Source organism: Mesoplodon bidens (assembly GCF_964165515.1).
Source record: "Mesoplodon bidens genome assembly, chromosome: 1".
Classification (NCBI taxonomy): domain Eukaryota; kingdom Metazoa; phylum Chordata; class Mammalia; order Artiodactyla; family Ziphiidae; genus Mesoplodon; species Mesoplodon bidens.
In genome coordinates, this window is record NC_138176.1 from 163,608,123 (window position 1) to 163,625,987 (window position 17,865).

At 57.3% G+C, this 17,865-nt stretch overlaps 1 protein-coding gene across 3 annotated transcripts in view; it reads right to left on the reverse strand.

Moving 5' to 3' along the window:
- ZMIZ1 (zinc finger MIZ-type containing 1) overlaps positions 1 to 17,865 on the reverse strand; it is a 234,402-nt gene that overhangs the window by 141,673 nt on the left and 74,864 nt on the right. For all 3 annotated transcript variants that reach the window (XM_081237855.1, XM_081237854.1, XM_081237853.1), the window contains exon 4: positions 4,242 to 4,322. The gene's annotated coding sequence lies outside the window, so the exon portion shown is untranslated. The remainder of the gene's footprint in view (positions 1 to 4,241; positions 4,323 to 17,865) is intronic.

Consider the following 17,865-nt stretch of genomic DNA (forward strand, 5'->3'; position numbering starts at 1 on the left):
CACCTCACAGGCCACTGAGACTGTCCCGGCCCACAGTTCTCAGGGGGCCCACCCTCTGGCTCCTTCTCCCCGCAGAAGAGGACAATTTATTTATTCATGAGCATACAGCCCCTCCCTCCAGGCAGCCAGCTCCTGGACACCTCACTTCTAATTACAGTAGGAATTTCATTAGTGCTGGAGGGAAACGCCAGGTTTCCAACCGCCTCTGTTAGTGGATGCAGGCCCCCTCCTTCTCCCCTGCTCTAGCTTGTGGCCAGTGGCCCACATGCCCAGGATGGCACAGAGGGGCAGCCATGGGGGCAGATCTCTGAGCCAGCAGATCAGGCTCCATCCTGAGTGGTCGGCATGGTGGGTTCGTGGGGATGGGACGGTGCCTGGCCCCAGGGCGTGCGATGGGGCCCACCACACACAGCGCACAGCCTCCCAGTAGCAGGATTGTGGGGCGCTGCCTTGGGCATCTCCAAAGAGCAGGGTGGGAGGACACTGTGCTGCCAGAGCTGGGCAAACGGGGAAAGACGGCAGGGTGGGAGCCTGGGAGGTGTCAGTTCTGTGGAGCCCTGGGATGATGGAGGTGATGACACAGAGCTGAGAGGGAGGGAGAGTGGGGCTGCCACCGTGAGAATAGAGGGGAGCTGGGCAGGAGAGAGGCGCCCGCGCAGAGAGAACCAGACAGAAAGACACAAAGACATGCAGGGGCAAAGAGAGGGAGACAGACAGACAGACACACACGCACACACACATGCACACGAGCTGGGATTTGGAGGCCAAGGAGAGAAGAAGTAAAGAAAACACCAGGGCCAAGTTGGCCAGGCTGCTCCGAGGACTCCCCACGCAGACCCACCCTCCTCCCCACAGGGGGCCGGCTGGGACCACCCACTCTTAGGACTAGACTCAGGGGTTGCGCGTCTAGAGCAGGAGGCATGGACCTCCAAGAACCATCTCCTTCTGTGACCGTGGGCAACTGCTGGGATGTGGCCAGCTGGGGGCCAGGAGGTCAGGGCTCAGGGCCTGGGCGTGCTTCCCCTCCAGGGTCCCTCAGGAGCCCACCTCGTCCCCAATGCTGCCCCTCAGTCAGCTCCGCCGTGGTCACCAGGGCGGCAGGGCCCATCTGGTCAGTCCGAATGGGAGGCTGGAGCCAAGCCTCGTGTGTGGGGATGGCCTGAGGTGCCAGGTTCTTGACGGGAGGTGCACACAGGGGTGGGGGCACTCCTATAGGGGTGGGGGCACTCCTATAGGGGCGGGCACTCTCCTTTACTTGCACACTCATGCATATTCACATACGTCGCAGCCTAATCACACACATCTGTTCATGCGCACGTACCAGCACACGAGGGCACACACACACACCTGCCTGCACACTCTCCTTCCCTCCAGAGAACAGGCACCAAAGCAGCAGAGTCCTGCATGGACAACCCCCCTTCTCAGTGGCCTCCTCCAGCCTTCCCAGAGGGGAGAGGCTTCTCTCTCTGCCAGTCCAGCCTCCTCGGTGTCCAACCTGGGGAGCCTCATGCTCTCACCCAAACTCAGGAATGCTGCCCGAGTGGTACGTGCAGCCCTAACCCCAGCTTGCATATTTTCTAGCGACGAGGAGCTCACTATCTTCCCAGAAAGCAGCTTGAAAAAGAAATCTCCAGACAGCTCAGACTCCTGGAAGGTTGAACTTGAGGACACCACAGAGACAGTGTGGTTGCCACTGAGGGGCCCGAGCTCTGTTGGCCAGAGTCTGCCTTTCATCAAAGACTGTCCTTTCATCATTAGTTTGGAAAGTGACATAACTAGCCTGTCACCCTGGCTGTCACTCCAAATTATAACAGAACTAGAGAAACAGTGTTCTGTAGCCAGGACCACCTCCTTGACTGATGACAGCTAACAAAGATCCAAGAAAATCATACATTCATTTACTCAACTGATAAAATATCGACGAGGCAATGACCATATGCCGGGCACTAGGATGTGGCAGTGAACAAGCATGGTCATTTAATATTCTTTCCTAGTCTGACACTTGACCTTCGCCCATTTTACAGGCAGCAAAGATGAGTCTGGGGAGAGGCAGCGGCTTGCTTAGAGTCACGCAGGGAGCTGATGCTTAAGGGCAGAGCCTCACACATGATGCTGCTGCAGGCACTGACCATCTGCCAGCCCCGGGAAGAAAGGGAGAAGGCTGCGCGTCCACCATCCCCACCCCCAGCCGTTTCTAGGACACCGAGGTATTGATTACCACTCTCGCCTTGGAGTGGTTTCCTTTCCTTTTCTTTTTTTCCACCAAGGCTTTCTGTTCCTCCTTTTTCTCCTTTTAAAAGAATAAACTCCAAGCCGCTTCTATGATTAATTACCAGCTGCCTAATGCTCCTCCACCAGCAATTTCTGGAAAGGGAATGAATTACCTTGAAAAACATCCGAAAAGAGAACCCACCGTGAAGGAGAATTTCAAAGGTTACCTCACAATTAGCAGCGGGTTCCCCTAGCCTTATGGAGTTGCCGGCGAGCCCTCGGCGGGGGCAGGCCACCAGCCTTCAGGGGCCACCCACCGGCTCCTGCGGGCAGCCACGCTTGGAGGGCTGGCCAAAGGCCGCCCGGTAGAAATGGGGGTTGTTTCCTGAGCACCTACGTTGAGCCTGCCCTGTGGCTCCACCCCTGGTCTCTACAGCATTGTGGGCTGCTTAATTCCAAGGTATCTCTCCCGGTTCAAATCCCCACTCCACCACATACAGCTCTATGGGTTTCTTAACCACACTGAGCTTCTGGAGAATGAGGCATTCAACATACCTCCTCATGGGATTACTGTGTAGATAAATATGTATTTAAGGAGCCTAGTGCCTGGTACACAGCCGACTCTCACCAAGCTGCAACACTCAAAATATTCCAGGCTTCTAAGCATCCTCGTAACAGCCCTCTCAGAAACGCTGGTATTATCCTCGTTTTCAGATGAGAATGCTCACAAAAGTGAAAGGACTTGCCCAAGGTCGTGCAGCTGATAGGAGGAAGTCAGGATTTCCTACAGCAGAAAGGGAGATCAAGGCCTGCTCCCTGGTTCCAGAGTCTGGCTGAAGCGTAGAGGATCCCCAGGGCTCGCCTGGCCCTGCCTGTGGGTACCTGGGAGCACTGAGGCCTCAGGAGAGATGCTGAGGGCAGCAGGGAGACGATTGGGCAGGGCCTCACGTCAGGACGAAGACTCGGGCTCCCCTGGCTGGGCCCCAGAGCCTTGGGACAAAAGGCCCTGGCCCAAGTCAGCATTTCTGTGACAGCCTCTCATCTCTGGGTTGGGAGCCACAGAGTAAAGAGGGATTACACAGGTTGCCCTCTGGCACAGGGCCAAGTGTCATCAACCCTGAAATGCCACTCTGGGATGAGAAACACTGGTGTCTGGGCCTGAGGCAGGCCCGGGAGGCTCAGCTCGGGACCTTCGGGCTCCAGCTGCTCCTGGGAGTTCCCTGCGGGGCCCAAGGTCCCTCCCTCATCAGGCTGGACGACCACTTGGTCTCTATCCCGGCATTGGTGGGCCCTCAGGGAGGAGGGATGGTGGGAACTGAGGTATGCGAGAAGAAGGAAGGGGCCCTACATTGCTAAGGAAAATGATAGGTCCAGAGCGTTTACTGTGTGCCAGCTGTGCCAGTGCACCTGTGGGCGCCGGTGCTGTGATCCCAATCCCTCTTTTACAGACAGGTAAACCAAGGCACAAAGAAACCGCACAAGTCATGGTGGACGAGTGGCCGGGCCAGGATTTGCACGCAGGCACTCTGACCCCATAGCCCAGAGACCTGTGAGTACTCAGGTGTGCACCTCAGTGCGACTGTGGGAGAGAAGGTGGTGGGCCAGCCACAGCACCCAGCCCAGCGAACAGGCCTCTCTGCCCACCCAGGCCTCTTCCCGTGTAGCTGCCATGTTGCTTATAGTGCATGAAGCCCATGTGCCATGGGCTTGAGTGGTACAGACAGGGCTGCTGTGCCAATGCTGGGGACGCCAAACCTGCCCCTCTTTCTGTGTGCATCTCCCCACCCCTGCCCTGGAAACCACTGCAGAGACAGGCCAGGCCTAAGAGGCCCCTCGAGGCCCCTCTGGGGGCCGACGAGGTCTCAGTGGGGACGGGGTGGATGCCGCACCCAATCCCGCTCATGAGGGCTGTGCCACAGTCCAAGGGGCAGTGTGCCGGGGACGGCACCTGTCCCCCACTCAGGACATACTGCCCCTTCCCCAAGCATCCAGGCCAAGCTGCCCCCCGCCCAGCCCAGCCACACACCTACCTCAGTGACCCACGAATCAGCAGCGTCCCACGTGCCGGTCAGCAGCTGGCGGCCCCTCTGCCTTACTCCAGCTCCATCCTGCTGCAATGAGAAGGGTGGTCGGGGACCACTCACGGCAGGGGCCCCGGAAATGACCCGCTGCCACATCTCCCCACCCCACCCCAGCCACACTGCCCACCTGCCGGAACGTGTACTGCCGGCCAAACCATTTGTCCCCACGTGACAGATGGGGAGTCTGAAGGATGGAGAGGAAAAGGGGCATCATGCTGGGGAGCGCTAACACAAACAGGCCCCTGACACCCCACATCTGCCAGCTACTGGCTATGTGACCGTGGATAAGCTCCCGGCCTCTCCAGGTTTCTGTTTTGTCACCTGTTAAATGGGATCACAATGATCTCTCCTAGGGTTTCTGGGAGGATCTAAGGACACATGGTGACAGAAGCACTCGACATTCGTTCATTCACTCAAGAGACATTGAGCAAACACCCTGAGCTGTGAACAGGATAGTGGTCCCTGACCTGTATGAACTCTGATAATAGGCAAAGAACCAAACAATACATAATTACAAGTGATGTCTGCCAGAAAGAACGAGTACAAGGGCGACCGTACACAGCATAAACTCAAGTTTCAGGGGTGTCTCTTTGGGGAAGTAAAGTTGAAGGATGAGCCAGAGCAGGCCAAGATGCATGGAACAGTGCTCCAGGTGCAGGGAACAGTATATGTGAAGACTCCAAGATAGGGTAAAAAGACTGGCTCAGCAGAAGACTTGAGAATGGGTGGTATGGTGGGTGCGGTAGGGGAGGGAGGGGTGGTGTGAGTGACAGCCAGGAGGCAGGCCTGATCATTGCGAGGGTGGATGTTAGCCATGAGAGAGTCTGAGCAGCTGAGGGACATGAGCTTAGGTCTAGTCTGAACAGATCCCCATGGCTGCTAGGGAGAAGGGCTCAGAAGGGACAGGACGAGCCAGGGGAACCAGTGGGGGTGCTGAGCCAGGGAAACCAGTGCGGGCGCTGCCCCAGGGTTCTGGGCCAGAGACAGTGGTGCTCAGAGCAGAGGGAGCAGAAGGCAGAAGTGGCAGGATCCGCTGGTGCACTGGGTATGTGGGGACGCCAGTGCCCCTGTCCCCCATTGCAGTGGGTCCAGCTGCACCATCTCCACAATGCGCCACCAGTACTCCCCTCTCCTCCCTACCCACTGGGTCCCACGGGAATCCAGGAGGACCAGACCCAGGGGCCTGGCAGGGAGGCTTCTCTAGAGTCCTGGCTGCAGGGTGGGAGCCACAGAGCCCAGAGTTTGAGTCCCAGCTATGAAGGCACCTCGCTGGATGGTTCCGGGTGATCGCCATGCTCCCTGCGCCTGCGTGCCCCTCCTCTAAGAAACGGGAAACCATGGGACTTCCCTGGTGGTCCAGTGGCTAAGGCTGCATGCTCTGGGTTCGATCCCTGATCAGGGAACTAGATCCCACATGCCGCAACTAAGAGTTCGCATGTTGCAATCAAAAGATCCCGCACGCGAAAACGAAGATCCTGCACGCTGCAACTAAGACCTAGCATAGCCAAATAAATAAATAAATATTAAAAAAAAAAAGATAACAGGAAACCTGCCTACAGGGCTGAGCGCCTCTTAGGATGAGGCCCGTGGCTACAGCAGGAGTGGGCGTGCACAGGCCACATTAACTGTGGGCTCCCACATACGTGGGGGTCTGGCGGAGGCCTCAGACCCGCTGTGCAGCTGGCAGGGTCTCCCAGGGAGTGAAGTGGGTGCCTATGGCTTCAATAAAGGGCACCAAGGCCTGGCATTTGAGAGGTGGGCTCAATAATAAAAATGATCTAGTTCAAGTCCTGGTTTCATCCCCTTACCATATGGCTTTGGACAATTTCTTAAACTTCTCTGTGCCTCTGTTTCCTTAGCTGTGGGAGGCAATATAGAGAGAAGGAGGGGTCCTCCCTCTAAGAGTGGTACAGACAGTATAAGGTAAAGAGCATATGAGTGCCAGACAGGCAGGTAGCTTTCCGGTCATGTCAGCGGAGGCTACATTACCTTGCAGGAGCTGGCGCTGGCCTCCATGGAGTGCTGGGGTCCTGAGCCCCAGGCTCCCACAGCCTAGCCTGGTACCTCCACCCCACACGGGAAAGAGAATATCTCTGCGCCCTGACTCTTCGACTCTGGCAGTCCCCAAACTCTGCTAGCCACGGGGACACAAACAGCCCTTGACTCCAACTCTCCTATTTCACAGAGGAGGAAAGTGAGGCCTGGAGAGAGCAGCACCTGCCCCCGTCCCAGGGTCACGCAGCAAGTCAGTGGCTGGGGGAGAACTGGAATCAGCCTCCTGCTTCCCCACTGCCCACAGCTCAGGCCTTTCCCAAAGGCAAGCTGGCCGCAGACCCACTGACAAAGAGAAAATAATTATTTTGGCAGCTGAGACAGAAGCCGGAAAGTCCTCGCTCATTCGGTGAGCGACACCCAGGCCCCAAGGAACAACGCCTGCCCATCCTGCCTCGTAGAGGCCCCTGGGTTCATGGAACACATGCTCGTGCCTCTCTGCCCCCAGCCATCCCCGGTTCTTTGCTGTTGGGCTTGGGCAAAGGGGCAAACAGACCAGAGAGGGGAAAAGACCTGTCCAAGGTCACACAGCAAGGGCACCACACAGAGGGGGCACCAGGATATGAACTCCCCTGGTTGGGGACTGACCCTTTTCCCCGTAAACCTGTATTGGACCCCAACCTGGGAAGGAGAAAGGACCAGGAGCTCGCCTTGATTGGGTCCACATTGGGGGTTATGCCTGGGATATTCCTTTAGCCCTCGGTGAAATGCTATGAGGTAGAAACTAAAGAGCACCCCCAATTTACACATGAGGCCTGGAGAGCTTCTATAGCTTCCTAAGGTCATGCAGGTAGTAAGGAGTGAATAAGTAATATGAACAGAGCCCAGACATGAGCGGGTGGTCTGCCGACACTCGGACTCTGCCCACTACCAGATGACCAGCCAGGGAGCCCACACCCTGCCCAGCTGGCACTGGGCACCCGGGCTCCCTTGACCCTGTGCTGGGCCTCACTCACACTGGCTGCTCAAACATGTTGGGGTGGAGGTGGGGGAGCTCAGGCCCAGGTGGGGCTGTGAACACAGAGGTGAAATCATCCCTCCCCATCCCCGGCCCCCTGGGTGCCCTTAGGTGAGCCTCACAGCCTGTAAGGGTCTGGCCACCTGCTGAGACCAGGGACAGGTGTCCCGTGCCTGCTCCCAGCCTGAGCAGACCACAACCATAAAGGACATGGATCCACGCAGGTAAGTGTTCTCTGCTTAAAGTGCCATGGGGCGGTGCACAGCCTGAGACTCAGGGCCCAGGGGGGTGGTTGGGCCCACCCAGGCTCCCAGAGGGATAGGTGCCCCACTGCCCAAAGGGCTCTCCTGGGCATCCTCAGCTCAGGACTCTCACTCCGGGTTGGGTGAGGGGGACGCCCCGACCACAGGGCTGCTCCTGGCTGCGAGGGCAGGAAGGGGCAGAAGACGCGGTGTGCAGATCACGGTTGAAACGTGCTTTCACTCTCATCGCGTGTCTGGTGCTCCCGGAGGCAGGGCAAGGCGGGAACGAGTACCCATTCTGCAGAGCAGGACACTGAGTTCCGAGGGAGGGTAGAGTTGCCAGGGGTGTTGCAGCTGGAAAGTGGCAAGGCTGGGTCTGGCAGAGGTCACTCAGGGGTGGGGACTGTCCCAGGCCTCAGATGGATTCTCCCAGCCACAGTCACCTTCCCATCCCCTCCTCCTCCCCTGGGAGGAAGGACCCACCTGGGTGTGGGCTTGGGTGGAGGCACCAGGCCACGCTGATTGGGGCTGGGGCTGGCCCAGAGAAAGGCAGGGCTGACTAGGGATTCTTGGAGGACAGAGGTGCCCGTGCCACAGGGTGTCCAGGAGGTGGGGCATCATGAGGGCTCTGTGCCCGTGGCTAAGTGACCAGTTGTTCTCTAAGCCACCAAGGGTTGGGAGCCCACATTCTGGCCTGGAGCCCGGCCCTATCCTCAGTGGTGAGGTCGAGGGCAAGGGTGCATAGAGCTGGGTTTGAATCCCTGCTCTGCCCTTTAATGCTGGGTGACCTTGAGCAAGTCACTTGGCATCTCTGACCATCTCCTCTCTAAACAGGGACTAGCTGCCCCTCCAGATACTCACCCACCAGGAGAGGCTTCAGGCTGACCTTGTAGAGCCTGATGTTAGCCAGAGCACTGACCTATCCCCAGGCCTCTGGGAGAGGGGACTGGACTGCCCCGCTGTGGTCGCAGGGCAGGGGACCACACGAGTGGCACTGCTGAGCTGAAGTTCAGGGCTCTTGTCATCTGCTACTAATCACACACATGTGCCCCTCATGCCCTGGTGGCTGTGAGGGTTTAACGAGATATGGGTATGTAGATGCAGGTGCCACGCAAGAACAGGTGAGCGAATGGTGACTGTTAAAGTCTGGGAGAGGGTTAACTGTCAAGGTCATAAGTGGTCAAGTGGGGACCAGAACACGGTCATGTGGGCACCCACCCAAACTGGATCCAACCTGCTGCTCCACTGGCTGAACTGATTGACCTGAACTGGCTCTCACGTGGGGCTGACCCTCCTCACCTGACCTGGACCAGGCAGCTCCGCCCACCCCCACTTTACAGATGGGCCGAACAGCTGCTGGTTCAGGGGCCCTGCACAGGCAGAGTGGCCTCAGACCCAGCTCCCAGGCTCACCCAGGAGGCACGGGCTCCTTCACCTCCAAGACCCACCCAGGGAAGCATCCCCTTACATGACCCTGGGAACAGGCCCCTCGTCCTACCCTGGCAGCCAGTGCTGGCTCCAGGAGCAAGGCAAATATTTACCCCAATGGTTATCCAAACCAGGCAGGCTGTCCCGCCTCCCACATTCCTGGAATACATGTTCTCTGACCTCACCAAGCTGGGGGAATCCAGACATGGGGAAGAGACAGAGATAATCAGTCACCCAGTTTTAATTGGGCCTATGTGGAAACCAAGTTCTGATGGCCAGGAGGAAAAAGGCAGCTCTGAATTGTCTCTCTAACTACTCACCCACTAGGGGAGGCCCCAGGCTGACCTTGTAGAGCAGGACACTGGCCAGAACACCGAGCTACCCATAGGCCACTGGAGCAGGGAGCTGGACCACCCCGTGTGGGCTGGTGGGCAGGGGCTACACCAATGCCACCTCTTGGCCTGCAGTTCAGGGCTGTCACCAGGCTTCAGATCCTCATACTGGCTGCTAATAACACACACACAAACACACCCATCGTGCTCAAGATGTGACAAACCCAGCAGACTCCCCCACCTGCCAGGGCCCTTCCTCAACAGCCCCAGAAGCTCTCACTGCCTCTCTCCATCTTCAGCACGACTCTGTCACCAGGGAACTGCAAGACCTATTTTATAGATGAAGAAACTTTGCAGCAGATACCAGTGGTCACGCAGCTGGAAGTGCTAGAACGTGCACTGTCTTATTACCCCCAAACCATGCCTTCAACAGCTCTGTGGTCCCAGCTCTGCCCATTGGAACCCTGTCCATCCTCCGATGCCCAAAGGACCGCCTACACCATGCTGCCTTCCCTGATAGTTCCCCCAAGTGAGCTTTCCCTGCCCAGAACTTCCAGACATTTGGACGGTGTTTCTTTCTTTCTCCTTGCATAATTAAAACTGGGTGCCTGGGGCTTCCCTGGTGGTGCAGTGGTTGAGAATCTGCCTGCCAATGCAGGGGACACGGGTTCGAGCCCTGGTCTGGGAAGATCCCACATGCCGCGGAGCAACTGGGCCCGTGAGCCACAACTACTGAACCTGCGCATCTGAAGCCTGTGCTCCGCAACAGGAGAGGCTGCGATAGTGAGAGGCCAGCGCACTGCGATGAAGAGTGGCCCCTGCTCACCGCAACTACAGAAAGCCCTCACACAGAAACGAAGACCCAACACAGCAAAGATAAATAAATAAATAAAATTTAAAAAAAAACAAAAACAAAAACAAAAACAAAACTGGGTGCCTGGTTATCTCCAGCTGTGAGACCCTCGTACTCACTGCAGGGACAGCGGGGTTGAGCATAGAGGCTTGGGCGGCCCTGAGTGCTCAGGGGAGGCCTGAAATCCTGAGTCTTTTCCCCAAAGGACAGCAGCTGCAGTTAGCCTCAAGGAAAAGATAAGTAAACAGACCTAGGAAGCTGGTGGCTTGGGGTCTGGGGAAACTCCTGGCCAGGGCTGCCTGAGAATCACAAACTACCTTTGCTTCAATAATCCTGTATGTCTTCACTTCTGCTGAGAATATTCTGAGCTGTTCTGACAGCCTGCCCACACCCAGGCCCAGGAAGCCAAGTGCGTCTTGTCTGGCCCTGCCCTGCAGGTCCTTGCTGCATGCCCCTCTTTGCGTGCCCCTCGGCTTCCCGCCTCCCTCTCTCCTGCGTGGAAACTTCGCAAGTGACTGGGGCAGGGCAGACTGACAGGTTCTGCTGAATGAAGTGTATGCCTGACAAGTCTGCTGCTGGGCCCTCAGGGATGCCTCCAGGTGGGAAAAGCTCTGGTGGTCAGGAGATGCCCAGCACAAACCTGGGGCCACACCTGGCACCGCAGGGACGGAAGCAGAAGGTGTTGGGAAAGGTAGGGGCTTCCAAAACCTCTCTGCCCACCTAACATCTCTGCGACTTGGTTTCCTCATTTGGAAAATGGGGGTTATAAATGGACCTCTAGGGGTTGTTCCTTCATGTTTTTTTTTTTTAACATCTTTATTGTTATTGGAGTATAATTGCTTTACAGTGGTGTGTTAGTTTCTGCTGTATAACAAAGTGAATCAGCTATACATATACATATATTCCCATATCCCCTCCCTCTTGCATCTTCTTCCCACCCTCCCTATCCCACCCCTCTAGGTGCTCACAAAGCACCGAGCTGATCTCCCTGTGCTATGCGGCTGCTTCCCACTAGCTATCTATTTTACATTTGGTAGTGTATATATGTCCATGCCACTCTCTCACTTCGTCCCAGATTACCCTTCTCCCTCCCCGTGTCCTCAAGTCCATTCTCTACGTCTGTGCCTTTATTCCTGTCCTTCCCCTAGGTTCTTCATGACCATTTTTTTTTTTTAGATTCCATATACATGTGTTAGCATACGGTATTTGTTTTTCTCTTTCTGACTTACTTCACTCTGTATGACACACTCTAGGTCCATCCACCTCACTACAAATAACTCAATTTCGTTTCTTTTTATGGCTGAGTACTATTCCATTGTATATATGTGCCACATCTTCTTTATCCATTCATCTGTTGATGGACGCTCAGGTTGCTTCCCCTTCATGTTTGTTTATGCCATCCATCCATCCATTCATTTCCTTCTCCCGAGAGCTAATGACACTGCCTACTTTGCACCAGAGAAGGAAGAGAAGGAGAGGGAAAAGAGTAGGAGTGGATGGGTGGGGAGAGGAGGGCATGGTCGAAGGCCAACATCGCCAGCCTGGATGCTTCCCAAGGGTGTTTGCACACTGTCTAAAGCGAGGCGGGCAAGACACAGAGTAATTCTAGGACAGAGTGCTGGAGGGCAGCAAAACAGGGTGTCGAGGGCATCATGCTCTTGAGAAGAGTCTCTCAGGCAGGAGGGCACCCCTCTTGGGCGAAGGCCCAGAGGCTTGTCAGGAGAAAAGCCTCAGACTGAAGAGAAAATGACAGATGAAATCAGGAGCAGGGGACAGCTGCGTTCAAGGACACATGCAGACACATCCCCGGGGGCCCCGCCAAGGCTTCACCCAGAGTCCAATTCCAATTTGCTGTGTTATCAAGGCCAGGTTGGAGAGCCCTATCAGAGGGAAAAGTCCTCGCCGTCTCCACGAGCATCATCCAGGCCCCGAGGAACAACGTTCACCCAACCTGCCTCTCAGAGGTGCTCCGGCTCATGGCACACGTGTGTGCTGAGCCACCCAGCCTACTGATGTCGGGCTTGCTCAATGGGGCAAACTGAGACCAGACAGAAGTTGGCTGTGACTCGTGGCTCACTCCTGCTGGAGGAAGAGGGAAGGGGCTCCCTTCTTCCCAAGTCGTCAAATGAACAATTTCTCCTCTAATCAAGGGGGGAGGTACAACATGGACTAAGGGCACATAATGTGGCTGTAGATTCTGACACAACAGAATGTGTGTGTAGAGTGGCTCTGCTATCCACTGAGCTGTGATGCTGGAAAAGAAACTTAGCCTCTCTGGGCCTCAGATTCCTCTGTAAAATGGGGATAATGAGTCCCTCCTCTCACAGAGTTGTAAGGACTTAACAAGATTATGCCCACACTGCACTTGCACAGGAAGTGCTTGGTAAATAGGGACTGTCATTGTTCTCACTGGCTCAGGTTTGCTGCCAAGTGAAGACCTGGGGTCTTGCTGGGGAGGGAGGCACTGGATCTCTTACCAAAAAGATGGAGAAAGATCCTGAGAAGATGAATCCTGGCTTCAGGCCCCTTCTGAGGCTGATTCAAGAGCCAGCCCGGTGGGTCTGTTCCCCAGAGATAGGCTTCCTGAGGGTCACCTGCTCCCAGGAGGGCGGCCCCCAATCCCTCCCCACAGAACGGCCAAAGGTGTTGAGCATCCTCCAGGTACAAGCTCTGTGCCAGGGGCTCTCTTCCACACCCACCATGTCATCAGGTCCCATGGGTGGGCAGAAGCCTCACCCTCCCCAGGGGCCAGGCTCTTGCCCAGAGGGGCACCTGGCTGGGGCTGGCCAAACCAGGGGCCCTGCCACCCACCTGGGTGCCTGCCACTCCCAATGCCGATGATTTTAACTGAATTTTCTGCCAGTGGCCCCTCTTATGGGCTTTGTCTCTCGCCCCTGCCCACTCTGCTTAGGGTGGCAGGGCCCTGTGCTGCCCATCTCAACCTCACCCCTGTGATACCCTCGATCCCAAATCCCCTGCAGCATTCACTGGGCCTGCAGAGGCGCTTAGAAGAGTCCGTGGAGATCCTCAGTCTAAGCCTGCCACCTTGCAGAGGAGGGGACATACGTTCAGAGAGGGACAGGACGAGAAGCCAGGCCAGCTCTGGTTGGAGGTTAGACTGAGAAGTTGAGGACTCACACACAAGCCCCCTGTCCCTCCAGGGCTCAGTTTCCTGGTCCGGGCTAACACTGGCTAGAAGATTGGCTGAGCTAACATGACACCCATGGTTGGTGCAGGACTGGGCAGCCCCGTCAGCTGTCCGCTCCACAGGGCAGCCTGGACTCCAGGCCCAGGGCAGGCGGGAAGGTTGAGGGGCTGAAGGGCACGGGCACTCCCGACAGCACATGCAAAATGCTAGTACCGAGTGTTCCTGACCATCCCTGTCCTGGGCCAGGGGCCAGCCCCCGGCGGTCACACTCCCCAAACAGGCATCCCTCTGGGATTCTGGTCACACGTGGGCCAAGCCAGTCTGAAGTGATGGCCAAGGCCCAGATTTACAGATGCCAGACAAAGGAGAGTGCTGTTCTCGCTTGCAGGAGGTAGCGGGTCAGAGCACGGGCACTAACGTCACCCAGGCCTGGATGAAGTCCTAGTTCTGTTGCTTGCAAGCCACGTGGCCTCAGCCAAGTCCCTGCACCTCTCCCTGCCTCAGTTTACTCACGGTGCAATGGGGAGGGAGAAGGTTGCACTGGGGTAAGGGCGCCCAACCCCTGGCCCTCGGAGGAACCAGGCGATGGGAGCTCATGCTATTTGTAGGGACGCCAGCCCTCCCTGCAAGGGCAGCCCAGTCATGGTCTGCAGGGTCGCTGCTGGGAAGGCTGGGGAAGAAAAGGATTGCGGGGTGTGTTAATCATCCAACTGCATTCTGCAGCCTGTCCCAAGATGCTCCACTGATGCAGCCACCCAGGGAAGCTTGACTGGTCCCACCGGATCTTGCTAACACCGAGGGGGGCTCCAAGCCTGTTTTGGGCACATACCCTCCCTGGCCTGGGCAAGTGCCTCCCGATCCCTTGAAGCCTCCATCTGCCATCTGTAAAGTGGTATTAGTGCCTACCTAATGTCCTAGGTTGCTGGGAGGACTCTAGGAGATGGAGGATGGGGCCAGGTCTGGCGATGGGCTACAAGGAGGTTCCCTGTTCTGCTCACTGCCTACCTTGGCTGCTCCTGCCTTCCTGGGCAGCCCCAGGGCCCAGCCCTGTCTGAGCCATCACACACCCAGAGAGCGTCCCAGGGCCCCTGCCAGGAGGCACTGAGGACTCCTAGGTGCTTCCCAGCTGAGGCCGTCAGGACCAGCCTACGATGCCCCTCCTTCTCCCGTGAGGCTGAGGTCTCTGTGCGTTCTTTAAGAAAGGGGCTCCCTCAGCCCGGCAACTTGGTGGGATTCTCGGGGGGAGCCACCCCCCACCTGCCCATCAACCCTTGGGACCGACAGAAGCTGTCCTCTGGGACTGGACCCCTGGACAGGCCAAGGCCAGCCCCACAATGGTGTCTCCTTCCTGTCGTCCACAGCACCCAGCACAGGACCTGCCCCCAGAGTGTTTGAGCAGTGATGAATGGATGAATGAATGAGCAGTGATGGGAGGGGTGGTGTGAAAACAGATTTAGATCAGAGAACACAGCAGCTGACACTTGCACAGGGCTCACCACATCCATCCTAGGCCCGGCTCTAAGAGGCACTGGCTACACTTGTTAACCCATTAGTCCCCATGGCAATTCTATAAAGCGGTAAGGTCCTCCCCATTTCACAGATGAGGAAAATGAGGCTCAGAGACATGAAGTCACTTGTCCATGGTGTTAGAAAGTGGCAGAGCTAGATCCAGTGCAGGCCCTGGGCTCCAGCATCCACACGCTGGTCCACGGTGCTGCCTGGGGCGGGGGCCCTGGGGAAGGTGGAGAGAGCAGCCCGTCCAGGCCGGAGGTTCCCGCCCAGGCTCCAGGTCCTGCCCCAGGGATTTAAGTGGTCTGGGGTGCGCTATCTTTCAAAGCTGCCCTGGATCTCATGTACAGCAGAAGCTGAGAAACCCTGGGCAGCCCCACCCTCACTCTTCAATCAGAGAAATGGTGGCTCAGGCAGGGAGGGGACATGTCCAAGGTCACCCTGCGTGTTGGGGGAGCCTGGGACCTGGAGTCCAGCTCCTCTGACTTCTCCATCGTGGGCTTGGAGCTCTTAGAAATAGCACTGTGGCCCCAGCAGAGCAGCCCACAGGCGCAGACGCCGGTGGGAGAGATGAGGCAGACAGACGCAGGGAAGCCAGAACAGCACGCAGCCAGATGACACACAGGCCCAGCAATTCCTGACTCACGGCCACCCATCCCGTGACTCCACCCACCGCCAGTGTCCCCACCCTAGCTCACACTCCACAGCCCGCTGCAACCTCCAGAGTCCCCTCCCATTTAGGACCAGAAAGCCACAGAGGGAGGAAGGAGCGGCGGGGCCCCACCCAGAGCTGGGTGGGAAACCCAGACAACCCGAGCAGGGGGGACTCTGGGACACGCAGAGGAAGAGACATAAGCACTGCCCCTACTCCTCTCTGCAGTGCCCACACTCCCAGCCTGGGCTGCCCAGCGCCCTGTGGACCGTGCGCCCAGGAGGAAAGCTGGCGTTGACACCCACCAGGGCCAACTTTCTTAGCCATGTGACGCCCTTTGCATCGGGGCCCCACACCTGGAAGAGCATGCTAGGTTTTTTTGCTCTCAGGTTCCTCTCCCCAAGGATGCATTACTCCTCTGGCCAAGAACTTCAATGGCTCCCCATTGTCTATGAGGTCAGCTCCAACTCTTCACCCTCATACTCAAGGCCCCAGCCTGACTCTGACCCGTAACGCCTGGGCTCCCACCTCGGCACCCTGCCCACATTAATCCTGCTGCCAGGAATGTCCCCGTCCCTGTGGCCTGACTCATTGGGAAGGAAATTCACCCCCACCCCGAGGAGCCACGGGGGTCAGACACTGTGTTCCCAGAACCTCAAGGACTCCTCACAGCTCCCTATGCCACTGGCTCTGAAAGGCCCATTTGACAGACGTGGAGACTGAGGCTCAGAGCGGCAACGTGTCCAAGACCACTGGAGGCTGAGTTGTCACCACACAGCGCAGGGGCTTGGGTTGCTTGGACCTATGGTCTTCCCTGTTGCTAACAAGCTTTTAGCTGGTCCACAAGGTCAGGGTGACCCCGAGTCTGTTAGCTCACCCAATGCCATGGCGACTTGGGTCTGCTCACCTTGGCATCCTGACCCTCCCTTCATCCCCCTTTGGGAACAAGCTGCAACCCCTGATACTGGGCTGGGCTTAGGCTGGGGGTACCTGGTCAGGGGAGGTGGGTCAGAGAAGCTGTGCAGCACAGTGGCCAAGAGCACAGACTCTGTGGTCAGCTGCCCGGTTCAATCCCAGCGTAACCACTCTGGGCAGGTCGATTTACTAGGCTGTGCCTCAGTTTCTTCCTCTGGAAATGGGGACAACAGGAGTAGTGACCTCAGAGATGCTGTCACAGGGAACGTGAATTCCTGTAGCTAAAGGGTCGGAGCAGCACCTCCACAGAGTGTTTGCAGCTCTTAGTATCATTGCCCTGTTCCTCCCTGCACCTTACACTCCACATCACAACCAAAGGAAAACTGAAGTTCTCAGAGCACCTACCAGGGGGAGGAGGAGGGCTGGAGAGTGGCAGGACAATCGGCCCCTCGGCACTGCACCCTCCCTGGCTTTCGGCCCACAAGCTGCCACCCTGGCCCATCTGCCTGAGCAGGGCAGAGCAGAGAGAGCTGGCATGTTCCACCTCTCAGGTCCTGGGAGGAGGGAGGAGGGAGGAGGGAGGAGGGAGGGCTCCTGCCCAGGCACAGATGCCCAGCTGGCCCGTGTCATCAGTGGGATGACCCAGAGAGCCAGCATCACTACCCCCATCCCCCATGGCGACCCTGGCAGCCACTCACGTCTCACTCCCTGCTTGGGGGCCATCACAGACACTGTTCCCCACTGGGCTGGATACAGAGATATCTGAGATGCATTGGGGGTGGGGGGATCTAGGGCAGTTAACCCCAAACCTGGTTGTCCTTATAGGGTATAGATTCATCCTACCTCCAAACCCTTTATCCCATGGGATGCTCATAGCTGGGCAAAGCTTCTTCCTCTCCCCTTTCTACAGACGGGGCCCAGAGTGGGTGAGTGACTAGCCCACGTGCACCAGCAAGCTGGTGGTGGATCCCAGACAAAAACCCTGCTCTCCAGGCTCCCAGGCCTGGCCCCACTATGAGGTTTCTCTTGCCAGGCCCCTAAAGGTGACTGATCATCTAGGAGAAGATAAGTCACCAGCATGTGTGGGTGAGGGACGGGCAGAGACCCAGAGCTTCCACCAACGGGAGGCCCTGGGAGGGGGTCAGAACAGGTCAGAGGCAGGGCAGCCGCGAGCCTGAGGTCCAGCTTCCTTTCTCAAGAGGGCATGATTCCTGGCAGCAGCTCCCACGGGAAACAGTAGAAGCACCACCCGCGGGAAACACGGGGTGGGACAAAGGGGGTGCCGGGCAGGGTTTCCTGTTGGGTGGGTGACCTGTGTGCCTGTGGCCCTGGGACCAGGCCAGGGCTGGGTTTCGTCTCATCCCTGGCTCAGGCCCAGGCCACCCTGAGTCCCATCCTCTGGACCTGCCCTGGCTTCCTGTCTCACTGGCCCTGCCCAGACCAGGAGAGAGCAGGGCCCTGTGGAGCCTTCCTCAGAAGCACCA